The 26,409-nt window shown below is 40.2% G+C and overlaps 2 pseudogenes; both read right to left on the minus strand.

Annotated features, from left to right (window-relative positions):
- Nucleotides 1-2,783: 2,783 nt before the first annotated feature.
- On the minus strand, nucleotides 2,784-3,642 carry LOC128846768 (olfactory receptor 10A4-like; annotated as a pseudogene).
- Nucleotides 3,643-15,837: 12,195 nt separating this feature from the next.
- On the minus strand, nucleotides 15,838-16,781 carry LOC128847121 (olfactory receptor 10A4-like; annotated as a pseudogene).
- Between the last annotated feature and the right edge of the window lie 9,628 nt (nucleotides 16,782-26,409).

The following is a 26,409-nucleotide window of genomic DNA, read 5'->3' on the forward strand; positions in this document are numbered from 1 at the left end:
TCATGATACACTTTGCTAGTCAAAACCTTCCAAAGCTGGATAAAAAATATCAGTAAAAGAACCAGATACATTTTTTCCCAGTTTCCAATCTCCTCTAATTATCATCTGAAATTTGATCCAAAGGCAAAGGCCCCACTGACTTGAATGTCACCAAATCAGGCCTTGAAAGGGTAAATCTCAAATCACTGAAGATGAGAACTGGTAGCACTTGATAAGACTTCTTGTTTCTCTAGCTCAACTCATCTTCACTTACCTTGTCAACAAACAGTGTACTCTGAGTACCTTCAAAGGAACTGTCTGTCAATTTAGTAAGAGCATTCAAATATTAAGAATTGAGAATATTGGAACAAATCATTAATCCATTGTTATTTTAGGAACACAAAACTACACAGAGATTTAGGACCCAATTCAGGGAGGCAAATAAACATGTGCCTAATTTTAAGCATGTCATACTTGAAGATTACTGAACTAATCGAATAGTTAAGGTCAGACACATGCTTAACTGTGCTATTGAATTGGGTCCTTAATCAACTTTTGCTCATCTACAGGGCAGTTGTCTGTTCTGTGTTCTACAGGAGGTCAGAAAAGATGATCACAACAGTCCCCTCTGGCCTTGGAGTCTATTAATCTACTCTTCCTCATCTACCTCAGCTGAACATGAGGGAAGATTAAACCCTAAATTTTTCCACACTGCGAAATAATATTTTAGAGCCTGATTTTCATTTGCACTCAGTTCCCTGAATAATAATACTTAGTTCTTAAACAACAGTTTTCATCAGTTGATCTCAATGCGCTTTCCTACTACTTTATGACTGATGATATTGTAAAGGCCTTGAATTGGGAGCATGTTAACTACAGTTACATTTACAATCACTTTAAAGTTCCTTCACCCTGATGGAGTAGTGGAAAGGGTGGCTCAGTATCTGGGCCTATGTGCCTAAGGGATAAAACTTTATGGGTAGGTCTACACTGCAAGTAAAAACCTACAGCTGGCCCATGCCCGCTGACTCAGGCTCACAGGGTTTGGGCTGTGGGGCTGTTTAATTGCAGTGTATATTTCTGAACTCAAGTTGGAGCCCAGACTCCAGGACCCTCCAAGGTGGGAGCTCCCGGAGGTTGGAGTTTTTACTTGCAAAGCGGTGATTTGTTGCTTTGAGCTCAATGAGAGTTTGATTGTTCAGAGTAAAGCTCTGTATGTGGATATTTCTCTTGTTATCTGAGCAGAATGTGTATGAATTTATCTAGTTACCTTATATGTCCTGATCCTGTATGGTGCTGAGTGCTCTCATCTCCCAAAAAACTAGACAGATAGAGTGTGGGAGCCCAGCACTTCCAGGTCTTTGTCAAAAATATTTTTTATTGCCTTGGCACAGATCCCCCACCTAATGGTTACCCAGAATCCCATGCCTAACGGCTCTCACTTGTATGTGCTGCATTGCCTGGAATCTCCAAGATGGATAAGATGAAGAAGTCCTTTCCAGTTTGCTAATGCAGACGAGAAGGGTAAAAAAGTTTGAAAAACCCAGAAACACCTCCCCACACTTATTTACTATTCCCCCACTCTCTTCCTCTGACATCAACCCCCTAGCACCCATCCCATTTATCCACTGACTACGATTCCTGTCCTCACCACAGTTCCAAAGTCTTCCCTTCCACTTCCCCCATCCTCCTTTGCCTGCAAGCATTCACATATCATTTATATTCTTTATGACCACAGTTTGACAACTGAATTTTCAGCTGTATTCAGAATATGTTTCCCCAAAAATAAAAATAAACCAAACATCTTTGAGAGAGGCAGATTGTAGCAACATACCTTGTTTAATTTCAGCTCACTGCCAAGGGTAGTTTCTGAACTTAGGCCACTTGTGTGCAGCACAGGTCAACATCAAAAGTGTGCCCTCTTGAGCTAGCCTATGAGAACTGGACAGCTAGCAAACCCCTTGGCTAATCTTTCTGCACGTGCATAGTCTAGTCAATTGGTTGCATAGACCTTAGGTTCAAGCCTATCCTGAGAGCTTAATTCTTTTTCAAATAATGTTTTCAGTATTGCTTTACCAAAGAGACTGTAGGTGACGTGCTAGATGCGGTAAAAATTGATTGGTTGAGACCATTTCGGGCATGATCAGAGTTATGTTTTGACCCCCAGATGTGCACATAAAAACCTTGGTAATATCTGCCAACCATTTGAAATGCTGTTTTGTTTGGAGGGTGGGGTCTATATCTTGTATATCCCTTGCTCAAATGATACCAAATGTAGATTATTAACTCTAGCCTTCATCATGAGACAAACTCAACGCAAAGTCAATGCAACTAAACACAAAGATTTAGAGTACTTAGAATAATGATTAAACAGATTAGTCTTATCAGCCTTTATTGCAACAGAGCTAGCACTCCATGATCTTATAATTTGCTGGAGAAGAGACGTTCTTAAAGGAGAGTGGCTAAGCAAACAAAAGAAACACACATCAAAAGAAAGAGAACAAAATAATATTCTTGGCATTTTACTGAACATAAACCAGGTACAGTCTTCAGGATTCATTCAAGTCCATCAGAATTTCGGGTAACAATCACCCCTCCTGAATCAAAAGCTGATTCTCCTCGGTCCTACATTAGTCTCAGAAATGGTGAATTTATTTTGGGAGGTGCCACTCCTGATTTATACCAGTGTGAGAAAGAAGAGATTCAGTCTGTTAACTCCAAGGGCATAATTCCTGATTTACTCTTGGGTAACTAAGAGGAGAACAGGCCCAACAGAACTGAATGGAATCATAGGCCTGAAGAAATTACATTTTCTCTGAAAAGAGTTTCCTCCCCAATGTTCTCCTCAAGGCGCCTTTCACCTCTTTGTTCCTCAGGCTGTAGATGATGGGGTTTAACATGGGGGTGATCACTGTGTAGGAGAGAGAGATGAGCTTCTTGGTGTCTGGGGAGTAGCTGGATTTGGGTTGGAAGTAGGTCGAGCTGGCCGTGCCATAGAAGTGAGTCACCACCACCAGGTGAGAGGAGCAGGTGGAAAGCTTTGCGTCTGCCCTCTTCTGAGGGCATCCTCAGGATGGTGGTGATGATCCGCATGTAGGAGACCGGGATCAGCAGGAATGGGAACATGATGAAAAGCACAGTTGCTGTGAGGGCCTCAATTTTGAAGAGAGAGGTGTCAGCACATTCCAGTTCCAGCATGGGAGGGGTATCGCAGAAGAAGTGGTTGACTTGATTTGGCCCGCAGAATGGCAGACTGAATATCCACATCATCTGCACAGTGGCCACTGGAAATCCAGAGAACCATGAGACTCCAGCCAACTGGAAACAAGCCCTTCTATTCATGATGTCTGGGTAGCGAAGCGGGTTGCATATGGCCACATAGCGGTCATAGGCCATATCGGTCAAAAGGCAGCACTCAGCTGTCACAAAGAAGAAAAAGAAATAGAGCTGAGATGCACAGCCGGCAAAGGAAATGATTTTATTTTCCACCAAGAGATTGACCAGCATCTTCGGGACGATGACCAAAGTGAAGCCGATCTCTAAGGAGGCCAAGTTCCGGAGGAAGAACTACATGGGGCTATGGAGAAAGGGGTCAACTGATGTCACCAGGATAATGAGCACGTTTCCTGTCAGGGTAATTGTCCCATTTTTTAATCCTTTCATGAATCATATTTTATGCTATTGCACCAGCTGAAATATGTAGCGGCTGTCTGACTGACAGACTATGTGATCAGAACTATCCACAATCTAACTTTGTCTCCTTGTAGCATACTCTCTTTCAAATTGCCTGTTGGGGGACAGCTACACGGTGCTGCTTGTATTAATATTTTTGGGGTGTGGTATATGGAAGAACAGTCATTAGCTCTTCTGTGCAGAGCTGGCACTAGGCATAAGCAGACTAAACAATTGCTTAGGGCCCTGAGCACCTCAAGGGGGTCCCCATTTGCTTTTTATTATAAGAACTTGCCTGTTTTAGCATTGGGGGGGGGCACAAAATATTCCTGCTCAGGGCCCCAAAAGGGCTAGCACCAGCTCTGTTTCTGTGGCAGATGTGATGTGATAGGAATGTTCTGGGATATTGTGAGGACATTCAATCAGTGATTCAATGATGTTTGACCCAGAGTCCAGGAGTGTCCTGCACCCTTATTTAGGGCTTAATCCTTTAGCTACTTGGAACCCCCAGTTCCTATTGATATTGGTTAGAAGTTGAGGGCAAAACTACACCTAATACAACCATGGTTGTTACTACCACTTATGTCGGTATCACTTACGTCGCTCATGGGTGCGAATAAGCCATCCCCCACCAAGCAACATAATTACACTGACTTAAGTGCAGGGGTGGACAGTGCTATGTTGGTGGGACAGATTCTCCAGCCAACTTAGCTACCGCCTCTTGCACAGATGCAGTTATTATGCCAATGGGAAATCTCGCTCACTTCGGCGTAGAGCGTCTTCACCAGATGTGCTACAGCAGTGCAGCTGCATCGGTGGAGCTGCGTCGCTGCAGCACTCCTAGTGTAGACTAGCCCTGAGATTGGGCTTTTCAAAAGAGCCCAAGAGTGTGAGGTACATATCACAAAGGGAACTGGGCATCGAATTATTTAAAATCTCTCTAGGTACCATATTCTGCAAATCCTCTCTTCAGCTTTGTAGTCCTTACTCATGTAAATAGCCCTGCTGATGCTATGACACTGTTCTCTGTCATGCCAGTGTAAATATGGGAATCAGGGGCCAGGTTGTGAAAATGGGTACTGTGACATTGCACTCCATAATGCTTTATAGAAATATGCTTATGAGTATAAATATGACGTAACTGGAATATGTTTTATGCTAGATATGCCATGTAACATATCTTTGCAAAGGTTATGATCTACTGAATATATTCATCCTATTTGTATGCATGTATCATTTTTATATCTGAAGTTATAAGTGTTGGCTCTAAGCTTGTATTTAAAGTATTTGCTGTAGGAAGCACATAAGGCAGATTTGGTCAACATAATGTGAAGGGGTTATTCAAGTAATTGGGAGTCCTTAACTAACCATGGATTTTGGGAGATGCAAATTCACATCTGAGCTATTCTGGGAACATTCAAACATTCAGGCACCGGCCTGCCAAAAACTGAATCAGTCTTAGACATGAGACTTGCTCAGATGACTAGAGACTCCATCTTGTGGTTGTGGTTTTGCACAGGAGAAGAAAGGGATTTCCACCCACAAGAGAGAGAATATAAAAGACCCTGAAAACTCCTCCATTTTATCTTCAGCTGGCTCAAAAGATAGCTCTCCATCCTAAAGAGATGCCTGAAAGAAACCGGAAGAAAGTTCAGTAACTACGGGGGTGTGAGTATTTGCTGGACCCAGACTAGGAAGGAGTCTAGTCTGTCAAAGAAGCTTATTAGAACAACTCTGAGGATGAGATTTTCCTGCATTTATTTTCCTACTGTACTTGGCTTAGACTTGCGTGTTTTATTTTATTTTTTGCTTGGTAACTTACATTGTTCTGTCTTTTATTACTTGGAACCACTTAAATCCTACTTTTTTATATTTAATAAAATCACTTTTTACTTATTAATTAACCCATAGCAAGTAATTAATTCCTGGGGGAGCAAACAGTTGTACATATCTCTCTATCAGTGTCATAGAGGGTGAACAATTTATGAGTTTACCCTGTATAAGCTTTATAGAGAGTAAAATGGATTTATTTGGGGTTTGGATCCCATTGGGAACTAGTATATGGGTGCTAGAGACAGGAGCACTTCTTAATCTGTTTTCAGTTGAGCCTGCAGCTTTTGGGGGATGTGGTTCAGGTCTGGGTCTGTGTTTGTAGCAGGCTAGCATGTCTGGCTCAACAAGGCAGGGTACTGAAGTTCCAAGCTCCCAGGGAAAATGGGCTCAGCGGTAGTCCCAGCACATCTGGTAGCAGTCACAAGGAGGTCTCTGTGACCCAACTTGTCACAGTGGCATAGTCAAGCAGGATCGGTGCACAGCTGATTGCTTTGAGATACTGGTAGTGATTTTAAGTGAGTTTTAATTGTGCTGGCTGGAGAACAAAGTGGTTACTGGTTTGTTATTTTCTGTTTGTTTATTTCAGATAAGGGAAATAAGCACGAGAAAGCAGGAAAATGACTATCAGTGAGGCAGCTACTAAACTAGAGCTGGCTAGACTGGAAGCAGAAGAGAAGGCAAAGGACTGTGAGTTTCAACTGAGGCTCAAAGAAGCAGAGGCAGCCAGGGAAGAGACTGCACACAGAAGGGCTATGGAGGCAGAGGCAGCTAGGGAAGAAGCTGCTCGCAACAGAGCCATGAAGCCCAGAGGTTAGTCCAACAAAGTGCTCAAGACGAGAGGTGGCTAGCCTTGGAGTTAAAAGACGGAGAAATACAGGCCCAGATTGAGGCCCAGAAGCATGAACTGACTGTTATGGAGTAGAAAAGACAAAACCCTCCAGCAGCTGGCTCCACTTCCCCAAAAATCCACAAATGGGAGTGACTATGTCTACAGAATGCTGAATCCAGTGATATTGCGGAATATTTCATCACCTTTGAGAGACTGTGCACCCTCCATGCAATTCCTGATGATCAAAAATTGACTACGTTGATGGCAATATTGACTGGAAGAGTTCTGGACATATTCAATAAGATGCCTATTGATGATATTTCAAACTATGGTAAATTAAAGGATTACACCTGAAACCTACAGGGTTAAATTCAGGAGTCTTAATAGGGGATCTGGGTTGAGTAATGTGGCTTCTGTAAATGAAATGAGAGATTTATTAGATAAGTGGGTGAGGGGAAAAGGCATTACAAGCTTTGAATAATGTGTGATTTGGTTACTCACGAACAATTCCTGAATATATGCAGTGATGAGGTAAAACAGTATTTGTGGGTCAAAAAGGTGGATGCAGTGGGTGGATTGGCTGAGTTTGCAGACTCTTACGGCAGTCACAAGCTGAAATTAAACATAAACCACTGGCAGAGGGGTATAGGGTTGGTAGAAAGCAGAATCACTGTTTTACCCCTGGGAAAAAGGAGGCTGGTCATTCATCTCCCCATTCCCCTTTTATTCATCCCAAATCTCCTGTAAAGCAGAGGAGTCCAAGAGGTGCTATAACTGTAAGCGTCAGACACAAAATGGACTGTACACGTGATCAACCAGAAGAGGACATTTGGGATAGAAGGTGATATCTGTGAGAAATTCACACAGAACAGAGCACAACTGTGAAGTGATTGGGAATTTTTTGTGAGAGATATCATGGTAAACACCTACTAGTCCATTTACAAATATTGCTCTGCATTCGTTAATGCTCATGAAGAAGTACTGGGCCCCATTCTCTTACATGCCAGATTAAAGACCATGCACCACACACTGAGAGTAAACTGCCTGGAGATGTATTTATGTTACCTCAGGAATCTGTTTTTCTCTGTCCACCCTATTGGCTTTTGATCCAGTAGTTCCTGTTTTTTTGCATCTCGATCTGATAGTTCTAAGCCATCCTGATCCAGCTATACAATAAGGAAGAAGGAAATAAATCAGTAACAGTAATAATAACTAAAAGTTTAACAAAATATTATACCATCATAGCAGTTTATCTATCCGTCTATCTGCCCAGAGAGATATTATAGATATATTATACTGAATGTGGGGCTGTTGTTTAATCACAGTTAACTCACGCAATTAACTCAAAAAAAGTAATCACATTTAAAAAATTAGTCGTGATTAATTGCAGTTTTAATTGCACTGTTAAACAATAGAATGCCAATTGAATTTTATTAAATATTTTTGGATATTTTGTACATTTTCAAATAAATTTATTTCTGTTGGAACACAGAATACAAAATGTACACTGCTCACTTTATATTATTATTTTGATTACACATATTTGCACTATAAAAATGAAAAAAGAAATAGTATTTTTCAGTTCACCTCATACAAGTACTGTAGTGCAATCTCTTTCTCGAAAGTGCAACTTACAAATGTTGATTTTTTTTGTAAAATAATTGCACTCAAAAACAAAACAATGTAAAACTTTGGCACCTACAAGTCCACCCAGTCCTACTTCTTCAGTCAATTGCTAAGACAAACACGTTTCTTTACATTTACAGGAGATAATGCTGCCTTCTTCTTATTTACAGTGTCACCCGAACGTGAGAACAGGTGTTCGTATGGCACTTTTGTAGCCGCCATTGCAAGGTATTTACGTGCCAGATACGCTAAACATTTGTATGCTCCATCATGATTTGACCACCATTCCAGAGGACATCCTGATGACGCTCGTTAAAAATAATAATGCGTGAATTAAATTTTTGACTGAACTCCTTGGGGGAGAATTGTATGTTTCCTGATCTGTTTTACCTGCATTCTGCCATGTATTTTATGTTATAAGCAGTCTCAGAAGATGACCCAACACATGTTGTTTGTTTGAAGAACACTTTCACTATAGATCTAACAAAATGCAAAGAAGGTACCAATGTGAGATTTCTAAAGATAGCTACAGCACTCGACCCAAGGTTTAAGAATCTGAAGCACCTTCCAAAATCTGGGAGGGACAAGGTGTAGAGCGTGCTTTCAGAAGTCTTAAAAGAACAACACTCTGATGCAGAAACTACAGGACCTGAAACACCAAAAAAGAATATCAACCTTCTGCTGGTGGCATCTGACTCAGATGATGAAAATGAATAATGTTGGTCCACACTGCTTTGGCTCGTTATTGAGCAGAACCTGTCATCAGCCTGGATGCATGGCCTCTGGAATGGTGGTTGAAGCATGAAGTGACATATGAATCTTTAGCGCATCTGTCATATAAATATCTTGTGATGCCAGCTACCACTGTGCCTTGAGAATGCCTGTTCTCACTTTTAGGTGACTTTGCAAATAAGAAGCTGGCAACATTATCTCCTGCAAATGTAAACAAACTTGTTCTTCAGAATGATTGCCTGAACAAGAAGTAGGACTGAATGGACTTCTAGGCTCTAAAATTTTACATTGTCTTATTTTTGAATGCAGTTATTTTTTGTACATAATTCAACATTTGTAAGTTAAACTTCCATGATAAAGAGATTGCACTACAGTACCTGAATGAGGTGAATTGAAAATTATTATTTCTTTTGCTTTTTACAGCACAAATATTTGTAATCAAAAATAAAGTAAGCACTGTCCATTTTATATTCTGTATTGTATTTCAAATCAATATATTTGAAAATGTAGATCACATCCAAAAATATTTAAATACACCTCTATTCCGTTATAACGCCGGCGATTTAAAGGGGCCGGGGCTCCGGCTGCTGTGGGGAGCCCAGGGCCCTTGAAATCACTGCTGGAGCCCAGCCGCCCCTACTCCAATATAAAGGAGTTTCAGCTATAATGCGGTAGGGATTTTTGGCTCCCCAGGACCACGTTATATCAGGGTAGAGGTGTAAATGTTTAACAGTACAATTAATCGTGATTAATTTTTTAATTGTGCCATTGATCACAAATATTTTTTTAATCGCTTGACAGTCCTAATTGAAAGATAGATTAATTGATAAATTAGTAAGTCGCTGAATCTACAGACATACACAGGACAATATTCTACCTAACATAGCTAGATAGATAGAGACAGAGAGAAAGACAGAGGACATGACATTGTGTTACATTAGTAGAAGTTCTTATGGTTTGAGTAACTTTCTTAGAAAAGTAAAATGAAGTCCTACGTTAGTGTCACAAAGGTTGAAAAGATGAGCCTTTGTTTTTGATCCAGCCTCAGGAATTTGGAATTGAAATAGCTATTAAAAGATCATCCCCCGTGCAGAATTATTCTTTTGCCTCTGTTGGCCAAATAGAAAGTCCTTTGATGTCAATAGGCTTTGGATCAAACCCTATTTGTTCATATGTTATCTTCATTCTAATTAAAAATTAATTTCCAATGGCATATATGCCACTTCCTTCACAATGTATATTACATTCAAATTGATGCTATTACCTGGAGAATAAGTTATCCGGATATTTATCCCTAAGTAGTATTGTTTGTCATCATTACAATGGAAAAATAGTAATAAAAAGAAAAGGTAGTAAATAAAAATTATATGAAAAAGGTTTTCAAATGATCCAGTATTTATAGAGACAATACCGAAAAGACTGACCATGTGAGTCCACACTCCTGATTTTTCTCATTCTCACTGAAATCTGAATCCAATCTAGTGACTTCAGATAACATTTGATCAGTTTACATGTAAAATATGGGGGGGGGGGGTTGTAGTTGTTTTTGCCCCCTCAGTGTGAGCCTTTCAAATTCATTCTGGGACCTGAAGACTGGATACCCCAGGACACTCTGTCTGCTGTTCCCACTTCAGAGAATGACTTCACCTAAATCTTCGTCAATTCAGAATCAGTGTCTGCCCCTAGTTGTGCTCACATCAATCCTCAAAACTCCATTGACTTCTACTGAGTTACTGCGTATTAATACCACACAGCAACTGATACCAGAATCTGGCCTTGGGGAGTTACTTTGGACCAGGTACTTAAATATATTTAAGTGCCTACTGGGATTTTCAAAACCATCTAGGGGCATAACATATGTTGAAATTAATGATTTTTAGGCACTGAGATCATTGTGAAAGTTCCAATAAATGCCTTTACAGGTGTCTAAATCCTTTAAACATCCAATTCTATAGCCTTTTTCTACTGACTGAACAGCACATGGCTGTATTCTGAATTCTGTCTCTGGTTCCTCATCATTACTCAGACTGAATAGAAACCTACTCCATTTTTACTCTCCTTGAAATCATGGGGGACTACTTGCAATTTCTAATGTACTTGAATAAGACTATCTGAATCATGCTCTCTCTGGGTTTCTGTGCAATATGTCTTATATGTCTAAGTGATTTTCAGTATCATTAAGAAAAATATACAGAAGAAGGACCCAAGACACCTCTCACGTACAGTGGTGTTAATCAGGAATAAATCCACTGAAACCCAAGGAGTTACTAGTATAGGTCAGAGGAGAGTTGTGACCAAGAAGCATAAGAGAGTAAGTGTAAGAGAAATATCAATTCTCATATTGGTCATCTGAGCTCAGTAAGTTCTTCACTTACCTCCAAGAGAAGCTGACTCCAAAGGATTCATGGATGGATTCTACATGAGTATATGAACTTACTTTAATGACCAATGGGACTTGGCTCCTAGCCACCTTTCGGGCTAATTCATGGATATAACACACAAACTCATTAAAACGATGTTTACCTTTTGGGATCCCAAGAGTCATAGAATCATAGAATCATAGAATATCAGGGTTGGAAGGGACCTCAGGAGGTCATCTAGTCCAACCCCGTGCTCAAAGCAGGACCAATTCCCAACTAAATCATCCCAGCCAGGGCTTTGTCAAGCCAGGCCTTAAAAACCTCCAAGGAAGGAGACTCCACCACCTCCCTAGGTAACTCATTCCAGTGCTTCACCACCCTCCCAGTGAAGAGTCCATGAAGTGAATCATGTTCCTAAGGATTCTGGGGCAAGATCATCAGTTTTTATCAGTTTTTCCTAATAGCTAATCTAAATTTCCTTTGCTGTGGATTAAGTCAATTACTTCTGCTATCTTCAGTGGACATGGATAACAATTGATCATTGTTCTCTTTATTACAACCCTTTATATATTTGATGACTGTTACAGAACCCCATCAATCTTCTTTACTCATGAGTAAACATGACCAGTTTTTTTCACCTCTCCTCCTAGGTCATAAAACATAAGAACATAAGAACGGACATACCGGGCGTGACCAAAGGTCCATCTAGCCCAGTATCATGTCTTCCAACAGTGGTTAATGCCGGAGAGAACGAGCAGAATAGGTAATCCTCAAGTGATCCATCCCCTATTGCCCATTCCCAGCTTCTGGCAAACAGAGCCTAGGGACACCATCCCTGCCCATGAAATTATCTAGTCCTTTTTTTCAACCCTGTTATAGTCTTGGCCTTCACAATATCCTCTGGCAAAGAGGTCAGGTTTTCTAAACCTTTGTTCATTTTTGTTGCTTTCCTCTGGAGTATATCCAATTTGTCCACGTATTTCTTAAAGTGTAGCACCCCCAAAAATGTATCTTACCAAATCCTTACCTTATTACCTTCACAATAATAGCATTACCTTGTAAATTAATTTTAAAGAAAAGTTTTGAAAAAAAAACTTAATGAAGAAAATCTGTTTTTGGTTTATTTTATTTTTAATTCCATTTTGAATAATTCAAAATGAAAATAACTTGGATTGTAAAAAGTGTTTTATTTTTCATTTTTCATCCACCTCTCTTTATCTCCTATTGGAGTGAGAGGGAATAATGGTTTGGTGATTAAATAAATGGATTTGGTAAGATAGGCCTATGTTTCCAAAAATAACTAGTTTTTGGAGCCCCCAAAGATTGAATGTCTCACTTGAGGTGCCACAGAAAGTCCCTGATTTTCAGTAAGGGCTAAGCACCTGCATACCCGATGAAAAACAAGCCTCTTCAAAATGCCAGAAATTGGGCACCCAAAACTTGATGCAGCAAAAATTGTTCATTACTCACTTTTACTGAACTATACTGTGTGCAGTTCTGGTCTCCCATGTTTAAGAAGGATGAATTCAAACTGGAACAGGTACAGAGAAGGGCTACTAGGATGATCTGAGGAATGGAAAACCTATCTTATGAAAGGAGACTCAAAGAGCTCGGCTTGTTTAGCCTAACCAAAAGAAGGCTGAGGGGAGATATAATTGCTCTCTATAAATATATCAGAGGGATAAATACGAGGGAGGGAGAGGAATTATTTAAGCTCAGTACCAATGTGGACACAAGAACAAATGGATATAAACTGGCCATCAGGAAGTTTAAACTTGAAATTAGACAAAGGTTTCTAAGCATCAGAGGAGTGAAGTTCTGGAAAAGCCTTCCAAGGGGAGCAATGGGGGCAAAAGACATATCTGGCTTCAAGACTAAGCTTGATAAGTTTATGGAGGGGATGGTATGATGGGATAGCCTAATTTTGGCAATTAATAGATCTTTGACTATTAGCAGAAAATATGCCCAATGGCCTGTGATGGGATGTTAGATGGGGTGGTATCTGAGTTACTACAGAGAATTCTCTCCTGGGTGTCTGATGGTGAGTCTTGTCCACATGATCAGGGTTTAGCTGATTGCCATATTTGGGGTCGGGAAGGAATTTTCATCCAGGACAGATTAGCAGAGGCCCTGGTTTTTTTTTTTTTTTTTTTTTTTTTGCTTTCCTCTGCAGCATGGGGCACAGGTCACTTGCTGGAGGATTCTCTGCACCTTGAAGTCTTTAAACAATGATTAGAGGACTTCAATGGTTCAGACATAGGAAAGGGGTTTGTTGCGGGAGTGCGTGGATGAGATTCTGCGGCCTGCATTGTGCAGGAGGTCAGACTAGATGATCATATTGGTTCATTCTGACCTTAAAGTTTATGAGTCTATGTCATCAGAGAGAATAAGCATTGTTACCAAGCAGGGCTCACTGCATTATTTCTAATTGATGGCATTTATTGAAGAAAGTCACCCGGACACTTTCTGGACAGGCTACAAATCTATCTATCTATCTATCTATCTATCTATCTATCTATCTATCTATCTATCTATCTATCTATCTATCCACAAACCCCTGTAGGTAGGTGCACCAGTACAAACTTAGATATGTAATATAATTACAAATAAATACTAGATAAATAAATATCATTCCCATTTTAATGTAAGGTGATTGGTATTGATTAAAATTACATTTCCAGCTTTAATCTCTCTTGGGAGAGTTTAATCTCCATTGGAGGAGTTCCAATCACTCAGATTCTCTTCAGTCCACCCAGAAAAAGAAGAGTTAGGTGATACACACTGATGTCCAAAGGAAGTTGGAATTACTTTCCCATGTCTGTGTTGATGATACCAGCTGAAATCCTGAGTTATGAAATATAAGGACATTGGAATGCTTTTCATAATGATACAAATACAGGGTTAGGTCTAAGTGCACTACACTGTTTGACACTTCATGCCAACTGCATGACATTCAGTTTACTTAAATCACTTCACATATTTTTGTGAAAGAAAGAAAGAAAGAAAGAAAGAAAGAAAGAAAGAAAGAAAGAAAGAAAGAAAGAAAGAAAGAAAATCTAAACCGCAGTGAAATAATAGGAAGGAGAAATGATCTGACATTTAATATTAATTCATGAATATTACTATGGTGCCCAGAGACCAGGTTCTTTGTGCTACATGCTGTACAAACCATTCCCCACACAGGTTACAATCTCAGAAGATAGGTGACATACAATAAGTACAGGGAGAGGGATGCAATCCTATTTATAGAACTTTTATATAACCATGTATATGTGCAATTAAAAAAATATTCTGAAATAAAGTCCTAACAGCCTCTCAAGCTGGCTATCATGAATTACCGGGGTTTCCAATGGCACAGCAGAAAAGCTATTTCTTGAGAAAGGGGTTCAAATGCTTTTAAATGCTACATTTTTCCAGTTGTATTTTAAATGCTGAGGGGGGGGGAGTTGGAGTAGTCACTTGCTGTGGGGGTTGCATATAGGGATGCAAAGGGTTGGAAATGATGATTTAAGGTAAAGATATCATAAGGTCCAGGAGGGAAGAAGAAGAAGAAGAAATGAGAATCGGCTTATCTGAGTTTAAAATCTGTGTTTCTATGTGGAAGTGAATTTCCCTTTGTTACAGTTTTACCGGGGAAAAAAAGGTAATTTAGGATAAATTTTAATTACTCCCCATATAAGCCATGACTTTTTTCTCAGTCATACCCATGTGAACGAAGCATTGCTTTATTAAAGTTAATGGAGTGACAGTGGTATAAAGTAGTATCAGGACTAGAATCTTTATGTTAACTTTAATCATCACTAATTGTTTGGGATCCAAGAGTGACAGTCCCAAATCACCTCATGCCCCTTGAATCCTATGGCAGTTCTGAATGGTCAACACCTCAGAAGAAACAAGCACTACATTGATTTGGTGTCACTAATAGGGATTTTTCTTCCTTGGCTTATTCCAAACCCCAAAGAAGTCAATTAAATGACCCCCTTGAGCTTTGGGTCAGACCCCTTCTATGATTGGAATAACTGCCTATAGAAGCAGCTGTCCATGCTATCAGATATTTGTTTCTGTTAAATATTCCCATGAGGCGTTTTGGCAGCATTTCCAAATATTTTAATTTGTTGATTATTAGCTGACATTTCATATCTTCAATTTTTTACTCCAAAAAGAGAACATTCTAGTGAAGAAACAAGAAGAAGAGAGTCAAAACAAAAATGAACAGAACAAAATTATACTCTCAGTATTTTACTGAACATAAACCAGGTACAGTCTGCAGGATTCATTAAAATACATCAGAGTTACAGGTAAAAATAACCTTAATCATCATGAGACAAACCTAACTCAAAATCAATGTAAGTGAACACAGATTTATAGTACTTAGAATAATGATTAAACAGATAAGTCTTCTCAGACTTAATTACAGCAGACCTAGTACTCCGCTCTGGTAAAATTTGCTGGTGAAGAGAAGCTCTTAAGAGAAGAGTCTAAGCAAACAAAATAAGCACACATAAAAAGGAATAGAACAAAATAATATTCTTGGCATTTTAATGAACTTAAACCACGTACAGTTTACAGGATTCATTCAAGCCCATCAGAATTTCAGGTAACAATCACCCCTCCTGAATCAAAAGCTGATTCTCTTCTCCCCTACACTAGTTTCAGAAAAGATGAATTTATTTTGGGAGGTGCCAGTTCTGATTTTTACCAGTATGACAGAGAAGGGATTCGGCCCATTGACTCCAAGGCAGTTACTTGGGTAAATAAGAGGAGAACCAGCCCCATGAACAGAATGGAGTTCTAGGCCTGAAGAAATTACATTTTCTCTGAAAAGAGTTTCCTCCCCAATGTTCTCCTCAAGGGGCTTTTCACCTCTTTGTTCCTCAGGCTGTAGATTATGGGGTTTTACATGGGAGTGATCACCGTGTAGGAGAGAGAGATGAGCTTCTTGGTGTCTGGGGAGTAGTTGGATTTGGGTCGGAAGTAGGTCGAGCTGGCTGTGCCATAGAAGAGAGTCACTACCACCAGGTGGGAGGAGCAGGTGGAGAAGGCTTTGTGTCTGCCCTCTTCTGAGGGCATCCTCACGATGGTGGTGATGATCCGCATGTAGGAGACCAGGATCAGCAGGAATGGGACCATGATAAAAGCACAGTAGCTATGAGGGCCTCGATTTCAAAGAGATAGGTGTTGGAACAGGCCAGCTCCAGTATGGGAGGGGCATCACAGAAGAAGTGGTTGACTTGATTTGGCCCACAGAATGGCAGACTGAATATCCACGTCATTTGCACAGTGGCCACTGGAAATCCAGAGAACCATGAGAGTCCAGCCAACTGGAAAGAAGCCCTTCTATTCATGATGTCTGGGTAGCGAAGCGGGTTGCATATGGCCACATAGCGATCATAGGCCATAGCGGTCAAAAGGCAGCACTCAGCTGTCCCAAAGAAGGAAAAGAAATAGAGCTGAGATGCACAGCCGGCAAAGGAAATGATTTTATTTTCCACCAAGAGATTGACAAGCATCTTCGGGACGATGACCAAAGTGAAGCCGATCTCTAAGGTGGCCAAGTTCCGGAGGAAGAAGTACATGGGGCTATGGAGAGAGGGGTCAATTGATGTCACCAGGATAATGAGCATGTTTCCTGTCAGGGTTATGGTATAAACACCAAGGAAGATCAGGAACAACGGAACCTGCAAGTTGGGGTGATTGGAAAACCCCACAAGGATGAATTCTGTGACAGTCATGTGATTCCACATGCTCATTATATTTCCTCAGTGTGTTTCATCTGGAAGAGAGTTTTATAAAGCAGTCTTGTCAAAGAGTCAAGTATCAGGGGGTAGCCGTGTTAGTCTGTATCCACAAAAACAATAAGGAGTCTGGTGGCACCTTAAAGACTAACAGATTTATTTGGGCATAAGCTTTTGTGGATTTTTGAAGTGTGTTTTTTTACCCACGAAAGCTTATGCTCAAATAAATCTGTTAGTCTTTAAGGTGACCCCAGACACCTTGTAGTTTTTGTCAAAGAGTGTGTGTGATCATTTTTATCCATCAACTACACATTTATTTGGGAATATATATTTCTAATTGATCATAGATAGATAGATAGTTAGATCTATATCTTTATATTACTATTTGAATCTCTCTCTCTAATAATCTTATTTCTCTATCTAGAACAAACACAGGTAGACCTGCACCCTTATTTAGGGCTTAATCCATTAGCTACTTGGAACCCTAAGTTCCTATTGATATTGGTTAGATTTTGAGGGCCAAACTACACCTAATATGACCACGGCTGTTACAGACTGGGGGCTTGTATGCACTACCACTTATATTAGTATATCTTACATCGCTCAGGAGTGCGGATAAGCCACCATTCCCAAACGATGTAATTACACTGACTTAAGTGCAGGTGTGGACAGTGCTATGTTGGTGGGAAAGCTTCTCCAGCCAACTTAGCTACCGCCTCTTGCAGAGGTGCAGTTATTATGCCAATGGGAAAACTCGCTCACGTTGGTGTAGAGCATCTTCACCAGATGCGCTACAGCAGTGCAGCTGCATTGGTGGAGCTGCATCGCTGCAGCATTCCTAGTGTAGACTAGCCCTGAGATTGGGCTTTTCAAAGAGCCCAAGAGCGTGAGGTACATATCACAAAGGGAACTGGGCATCTAATTCTTTAAAAACTCTCTAGGTGCCTTATTCTGCAAATCCTCCCTTCAGCTTTGTAGTCCTTACTCATGTAAATAGCCCTGCGGATGTTATGACACTGTTCCCTGCATGCCAGTGTAAATATGGGAGCCATGGGCCAGGTCCTCAGCTTGTGAAAATGGGTACCTCACTATTGATGTCATTATGTCAGTTGAGGGTCTGAGCAGTCAACCTTTGGGTGAGACAAAACTGGATTCTGGCTTGTTCTGTGTGGCTGTGAAAAGGAGGAAAAGAGCAGGCTAGAGCTCTGTCCCATGCACATCGTCTCCCAAGCACAGTATAGCCAGTCTCCTGCCTCTGGATCTAATTGCTATTGACCAGGCAGTGCCGGGGCAGCTGGGCTCGGCAGGCTCCTCCATGGTTCTATTGTGCCGTGGTCAGCTGGGCTTCACAAACTACCACAAATTGAAGTCAATGTCTGAACTCCCATTGACTTCCACAGGAACAGGGTCAGACACAAAATGGACTGTACATGTGATCAGCCAGAAGAGGATATTTGGGATAGAAGGTGACATCTGTCAGAATCTCACACAGAACAGTGCACAACTGTGCAGTGTTTTGGGAATTTTTGTGAGACATATCATGGTAAACACCTACTAGCCCATTTACAAATATTGCTCTGCATTCTTTAATGCCCATGAAGAAGTACTGTAGCCCCACTCTTTTATGTGACAGATTAAGACTATGCACCTCAGAAAGAGAGTAAACTGCATGGATGTGGATTTATGTTACCTCAGGAATCTATTTTTCTCTATCCACCCTACTGGCTTTTCATAGAATCATAGACTATTAGGGTTGGAAGAGACCCCAGGAGGTCATCTAGTCCAACCCCCTGCTCAAAGCAGGACCAATACCAACTAAATTATCCCAACCAGAGCTTTTTCAAGACAGGCCTTAAAAACCTCTAAGGATGGAGCTTCCACCACCTCCCGAGGTAACCCATTCCAGTGCTTCACCACCTTCCTAGTGAAATAGTGTTTCCTAATATCCAAGCTAGACCTCCCCAACTGCAAATTGAGACCATTGCTCCTTCTTCTGTCATCTGCCACCACTGAAAACAGCCTAACTCCATCCTCTTTGAAACCCCCTTTCAGGTAGTTGAAGGCTGCTATCTCACTCTCCTCTTCTGCAGACTAAATAACCCCAGTTCCCTCAGCCTCCCCTCATAAGTCATATGCTCCAGCCCCCTAATAATTTTAGTTGCCCTCCACTGGATTCTCTCCAATTTGTCCACTTCCCTTCTGTAGTGGGGGAGTACCAAAACTGGACACAATACTCTAGGTGTGGCCCCACCAGTGCCGAATAGAGCGGAATAATCACTTCCCTCAATCTGCTGGCAATGCTCCTACTAATACATCCCAATATGCCATTGGCCTTCTTGGTAACAAGGGCACACTGCTGACTCATATCCAGCTTCTCATCCACTGTAATCCCCAGGTCCTTTTCTGCAGAACTGCTACCTAGTCACTCAGTCCCTAGTCTGTAGCTGTACATGGGATTCTTCCTTCCTAAGTGCAGGACTCTGCACTTGTCCGTGTTGAACCTCATCAAATTTCTTTTGGCCCAATCGTCCAATTTGTCTAGGTCACTCTGGACCCTATCTACCCTCCAGCGTATCTACCTCTCCCTCCAGCTTAGTGTCATCTGTGAACTCGCTGAGGGTGCAATAAATCCCATCATCCAGATAATTAATAAAGATGTTGAACCAAGCCGGTGCCAGGACCGATTCCTGGGGTGCTCCACTTGATACCGTCTGCCAGCTAGACGTCAAGCTGTTGAACACTACCTGTTGAGCCTGACAATCTAGCCAGCTTTCTATCCACCTTATAGTCCGTTCATCCAATCCATACTTCTTTAACTTGCTGGCAAGAATACTCTGGGAGAACGTATCAAAAGCTTTGCTAAAGTCATGATATATCACAACCACCACTTTCCTCATATCCACAGAGCCATTTATCTCATCATAGAAGGCAATCAGGTTGGTCAGGCATGACTTGCCCTTGGTGAATCCATTATTCATAGAATCATAGAATAGAATCATAGAATATCAGAGTTGGAAGGGACCTCAAGAGGTCATCTAGTCCAACTCCCTGCTCAAAGCAGGACCAATTCCCAGCTAAATCATCCCAGCCAGGGCTTTGTCAAGCCGGGCCTTAAAAACCTCCAAGAAGGAGACTCCACCACCTCCCTAGGTAACGCATTCCAGTGTTTCACCACCCTCCTAGACTCTGCACTTGTCCTTGTTGAACCTCATCAGGTTTTTTTTGGCCCAATCCTCTAATTTGTCTAGGTCCCTCTGTATCCGATCCCTACCCTCTAGTGTATCTGGACAGATGACTAGGGAGGAGTATAAAAATATTGCTAGAGCATGCAGGGGTGTAATCAGGGGTGTATTGACTGTTCCTGATCACCTTCCTCTCCTCAAAATGGATTCCTTGAGGACTTGCTCCATGATTTTGCTGGGGACTGAAGTGAGGCTGGCCCATTTCTAGTTCCCCGGGTTCTCTTTCTTCCATTTTTCTAAAAGATGGGCACTATATTTGCCTTTTTCCAATCATCCAGGGCCTCCCCTGATCACCATGAATTTTCAAAGATAATGGCCAATGGCTTTGCAATCACATCAGGCAACTCCCTTAGCACCCTTGGATGAATTAGATCTGGACCCTTGGACTTGAGCATGTTCAGCTTTTCTAAATACTCCTTAAGCTGTTCTTTCACCACTGAGGGCTGCTCACCTCCTCCCCATACTGTGTTACCCAGTGCAGCACTCTGGGAGCTGACCTTGTCTGTGAAGACCAAGGCAAAAAAAGATTGAGTACTTCAGCTTTTTCCACATCATCTGTCACTACGTTGCCTCCCCCATTCAGTAAAGGTCCCACACTTTCCTTGACCTTCTTCTTGTTGCTAACATATCTGTAGAAACCCTTCTTGTTACCCTTCACATCCCTTGCTAGATGCAACTCCAATTGTGCCTTGGCTTTCCTGATTACACCTCTGCATGCTCTAGCAATATTTTTATACTCCTCCCTAGTCATATGTCCAAATTTACACTTCTTGTAGGCTTCCTTTATGCGTTTAAGCTCACCGAAGATTTCACTGTTAAGCCAAGCTGGTCGCCTGCCATATTTGCTATTCGTTCTGCACATAGGGGTGGCTTTTAATCCAGTATTTCCTAGTTTTTTGCGTTTGGATCTGATAGTTCTAAGCAATCCCCACCCAGCTATACAATAAGGAAGAAGGAAATGAATCAGTAACAGTAATAATAAATAAAAAGATAATATTCTTCCCAAGTTTAACAAAATATTATACCATCATTGTAATTTATCTATCCATCTATCTGCCGAGAGAGATATTATAGATGTATTATATTGAAAGTAGGGCTGTTGATTAATCACAGTTAACTCACACAAAAAAGTAATCTCATTTAAAAAAAATAGTCGCGATTAATCACAGTTTTAATCGCACTGTTAAACAATAGAATACCAATTGAAATTTATTAAATATTTTGGATGTTTTGTACAATTTCAATTGCAACACAGAATACAAAGTGTACACTGCTCACTTTATATTATTATTTTGATTATAAATATTTGCACTGTAAAAATGGAAAAAGAAAAAGTATATTTCAGTTCACTTCATACACGTACTGTAGTAGAATCTCTATCATTAAAGTGAAACTTACAAATGGTGACTTTTTTGTAAAATAATTGCACTGAAAAACAAACCAAAGTAAAACTTTGGAGCCTACAAGTCCACCCAGTCCTACTTCTTGTTCAGTCAATTGCTAAGACAAACAAATTTCTTTACATTTACAGGAGATAATGCTACCTGCTTTTTATTTACAGTGTCACCCGAAAGTGAGAACAGGTGTTTGTATGGCACTTTTGTAGCTGCCATTGCAAGGTATTTACGTGCCTGATATGCTAAACATTCGTATGTCCCTTCATGCTTTGACCATTGTTCCAGAGGAGATGCTGATGACGCTAGTTAAAAAAATAATGCATGAATTAAATTTGTGACTGAACTCCTTGGGTGAGAATTGTATGTCTCCTGCTCTGTTGAACCCGCATTCTGCCATATATTTCGTGTTACAGAAGTCTCAGATGATGACCCAGCACATGTTGTTTGTTTGAAGAACACTTCCACTGCAGATTTGACAAAACACAAAAAAGGTACAAATATGAGATTTCTAAAGATAGCTACAGCACTTGACCCAAGGTTTAAGAATCTGAAGCACCTTCCAAAATCTGGGAGGGACAAGGTATAGAGCGTGCTTTCAGAAGTCTTAAAAGAACAACACTCTGATGCAGAAACTACAGGACCTGAACCACCAAAAAAGAATATCAACCTTCTGTTGGTGGCATCTGACTCAGATGATGAAAATGAATAATGTTGGTCCACACTGCTTTGGCTCGTTATTGAGCAGAACCTGTAATCAGCCTGAATGCATGGCCTCTGGAATGGTGGTTGAAGCATGAAGTAACATATGAATCTTTAGCGCATCTGTCATATAAATATCTTGTGATGCCAGCTACCACTGTGTCTTGAGAATGCCTGTTCTCATTTTTAGGTGACTTTGTAAATAAGAAGCTGGCAGCATTATCTCCTGCAAATGTAAACAAACTTGTTCTTCAGAATGATTGCCTGAACAAGAAGTAGGACTGAATGGACTTGTAGGCTGTAAAGTTTTACATTGTTTTATTTTTGAATACAGTTATTTTTTGTACATAATTCAACATTTGTAATTTAAACTTCCATGATAAAGAGATTGCACTACAGTACTTGAATGAGGTGAATTGAAAATTATTATTTCTTTTGCTTTTTACAGCACAAATATTTGTAATAAAATAAATATAAAGTGAGCACTGTACATTTTGTATTCTGTATTGTACTTGAAATCAGTATATTAGAAAATGTAGATTACATCCAAAAATATTTAAGTAAATGGTATTCTATTGTTGTTTAACAGTACGATTAATCATGATAATTTTGTTTAAATTGCACGATCGATCACGATTATTTTTTTTAATCGCTTGACAATCCTAATTGAAAGATAGATTAGTGATAAATTAATAAGTGGGTGAATCTACAGGCATACATAGAACAATATTCTACCTAACATAGCTAGATAAATAAAGAGAGACAGAGAGAGAGAGGACATGACATTGTATTACATTAATAGAAGTTCTTATGCTTTGAGAAACGTACTTGGAAAAGCAAAATGAAGTCCTTGGTTTATGTGTCACAAAGGTCGAAAAGATGGGCCTTGATTTTGATCCTGCCTCAGGAATTTGGAATTGAAATACCTATTAAAAGATCATTCCCCGTGTAGAATTATTCTTTTGCCTCTGTTGGCCAAATAGAAAGTCCTTTGATGACAATAGGCTTTGGATCAAACCCTATTTGTTCATACGCTATCTTCATTCTTATTAAAAATTAATTTCCAATGGTTCATATGCCACTTCATTCACAACGTATATTACAGTCAAATTGACACTATTACCTGGAGAGTCGGTTATCAGGATATTTATCACTAAGTAATATTGTTTGTAATCATTACAATGGAAAAATAATAATAAAAAGAAAAGGTAGTAAATAAAATTATAGATAAAAAAATTATGCCCATTCAATTAATCACTTGGCAAATTAAGAATTATTTTCTTTTTGTCAAAGTCATTTAAATAAACTTTAGTTTTCTTTGAAAATAGTCAACCTTACCCTTCTCTCTTATTTATGCCAATTTTAGACTGTTGTGACTTCACTCACTCCACTGGAATTATCCCTGATTTCTACCAGTGTGAAGGAGAGGAGAAGGAGCCCCATTACCTGAAGTGGAGTTCGTCATGATTTACACCAGGGTGAGTGAGAATGGAATTACCTCTCTAGCACTTTTTTGCCAGCCTGTAGTTTATAAAAAAGGTTTTCAAATGATCCAGTATTTATAGAGACAATACCGAAAAGACTGACCATGTGAGTCCACACTCCTGATTTTTCTCATTCTCACTGAAATCTGAATCCAATCTAGTGACTTCAGATAACATTTGATCAGTTTACATGTAAAATATCGGGGGGGGGTAGTTGTTTTTGCCCCCTCAGTGTGAGCCTTTCAAATTCATTCTGGACCTAAAGACTGGATACCCCAGGACACTCTGTCTGCTGTTCCCACTTCAGAGAGTGACTTCACCTAAATCTCCGTCAATTCAGAATCAGTGTCTGCCCCTAGTTGTGCTCACATCAATCCTCAAAACTCCATTGACTTCTACTGAGTTACTGCGTACTGATACCACACAGCAACTGATACCAGAATCTGGCCTTGGGGAGTTACTTTGGACCAGGTACTTAAATATATTTAAGTGCCTAGTGAGATTTTCAAAACCATCTAGGTGCCTAACATATGTTGAAATTATTGATTTTTAGGCACTGAGATCATTGTGAAAGTTCCAATAAATGCCTTTACAGGTGTCTAAATCCTTTAAACATCCAATTCTATAGCCTTTTTCTACTGACTGAACAGCACATGGCTGTATTCTGAATTCTGTCTCTGGTTCCTCATCATTACTCAGACTGAATAGAAACCTACTCCATTTTTACTCTCCTTGAAATCATGGGGGACTACTTGCAATTTCTAATGTACTTGAAGACTATCTGAATCATGCTCTCTCTGGGTTTCTGTCTTATATGTCTAAGTGATTTTCCGTATCATTAAGAGAAATATACAGAAGAAGGGCCCAAGACACCTCTCATGTACAGTGGTGTTAATCAGGAATAAGTCCACTGAAACCCAAGGAGTTACTAGTATAGGTCAGAGGAGAGTTGTGACCAAGAAGCATAAGAGAATAAGTGTAAGAGAAATATCAATTCTCATATTGGTCATCTGAGCTCAGTAAGTTCTTCACTTACCTCCAAGAGAAGCTGACTCCAAAGGATTCATGGATGGATTCTACATGAGTATATGAACTTACTTTAATGACCAGTGGGACTTGGCTCCTAGCCACCTTTGGGGTTAGTTAGTGGAAATGACACACAAACTCATTAAAACAATGTTTACCTTTTGGGATCCCAAGAGTCCATGAAGTGAATCTTGTTCCTAAGGATTCTGGGGCTAGATCATCAGTTTTTATCAGTTTTTCCCAATAGCTAATCTAAGGGCTGGTCCCCACTTAGTCCGGACTTCGGACTAAGGTACGCAAATTCAGCTACGTTAATAACGTAGCTGAATTCGAAGTACCTTAGTCCGGACTTACCGCGGTCCAGACGCGGCCGGAAGTCTCCCCCCGTCGACGCCGCGTACTCCTCTCGGCGAGCTGGAGTACCGGCGCCGACTGTGAGCACTTCCGGGATCGATCCGGGATCGATTTATCGCGTCTTAACCAGACACGATAAATCGATCCCAAAACATCGATGGCGTGCCGTCAGACCAGCCGGTAAGTGAAGACTAGGCCTAAATCTCCTTTGCTGTAGATTAAGCCCTTTACTTCTCCTATCTTCAGGTGACATGGATAACAATTGATTTTTTTTTTCATTACAACCCTTAATATATTTGATTACTGTTACAGGACTCCATCAGTCTTCTTTAATCATGAGTAAACATGACCAATTTTTTTCCCTCTCTCCTCCTAGGTCATAAAACATAAGAACATAAGAATCAACATATTGGGCCCTAACAAAGGTCCATGTAGTCCAGTTTCCTGTCTTTCAACAGTGGTCAGTGCCAGAGGGAACGAGCAGAACAGGTAATCCTCAAGTGATCCATCCCCTGCTGCCCATTCCCAGCTTCTGGCAAACAGAGCCTAGGGACACCATCCCTGCCCATGAAATTATCTAGTCCTTTTTTTCAACCCTGTTATAGTCTTGGCCTTCACAACATCCTCTGGCAAAGAGGTCATGTTTTCTAAGCCTTTGTTCATTTTTCTTGCTTTCCTCTGGAGTATCTCCAATTTGTCCACATATTTCTTAAAGTGCAGCACCCCAGAAAATGTTTTATATCTTACCAAAACTTATTACCTTTACAATACTAGCATTACCTTGTAAATTTATTTTAAAAAATGTTTTGAAAGAAAGTTGATGAACAAAATCTGTCTGTGTTTTCTTTTATTTTTAATTCCATTTTGAATAATTCATTTTTCATTCACCTCTCTTTATTTTACAGTATTATCAGGATCTATTGGAGTGAGAGTGAAGAAGATTGGTTTGGTGATGAAATAAGTGGATTTTAGAAAATAAGCCTATGTTTCAAAAAATAACTAACTTTTAGAGGCCCGAAAGTTTGAATGTCCCACTTGAGGTGCCATTGAAAGCCCCTGATTTTCATTACCCCCGTCCCCTCTGGCCCCACATACCCTTTGAAAAACAAGCCTCTTTAAAATTCTAGTATTTGGGCACCCAAAATTTGTTGCAGCAAAAATTGCTCATTGCTCATCAAATTACTCACTGCTCATGAAATAACCTCCAAGATATCTAACCCAATATTTTTGCAGTGTTCTTTACCTTTCTTACTTACTTTCTCTCTCACATGTTAAATAAAGAAACAGAGAATCTGTCTTTTTTTTTTTCTTGTTTATTCTGGTTTGTTTGAATACGTGCTAGCTTCAGTCCTACTGCCGTGTTGAATAATTTTCAGCCCTGAAGGAAAAGGACTACTTCAGTTACATAATGTCAGAGTCATAGAGTATAAGGCTAGAAGGG

This window comes from Malaclemys terrapin, chromosome 12 (genome assembly GCF_027887155.1).
Source record: "Malaclemys terrapin pileata isolate rMalTer1 chromosome 12, rMalTer1.hap1, whole genome shotgun sequence".
In the NCBI taxonomy this organism is placed as follows: domain Eukaryota; kingdom Metazoa; phylum Chordata; order Testudines; family Emydidae; genus Malaclemys; species Malaclemys terrapin.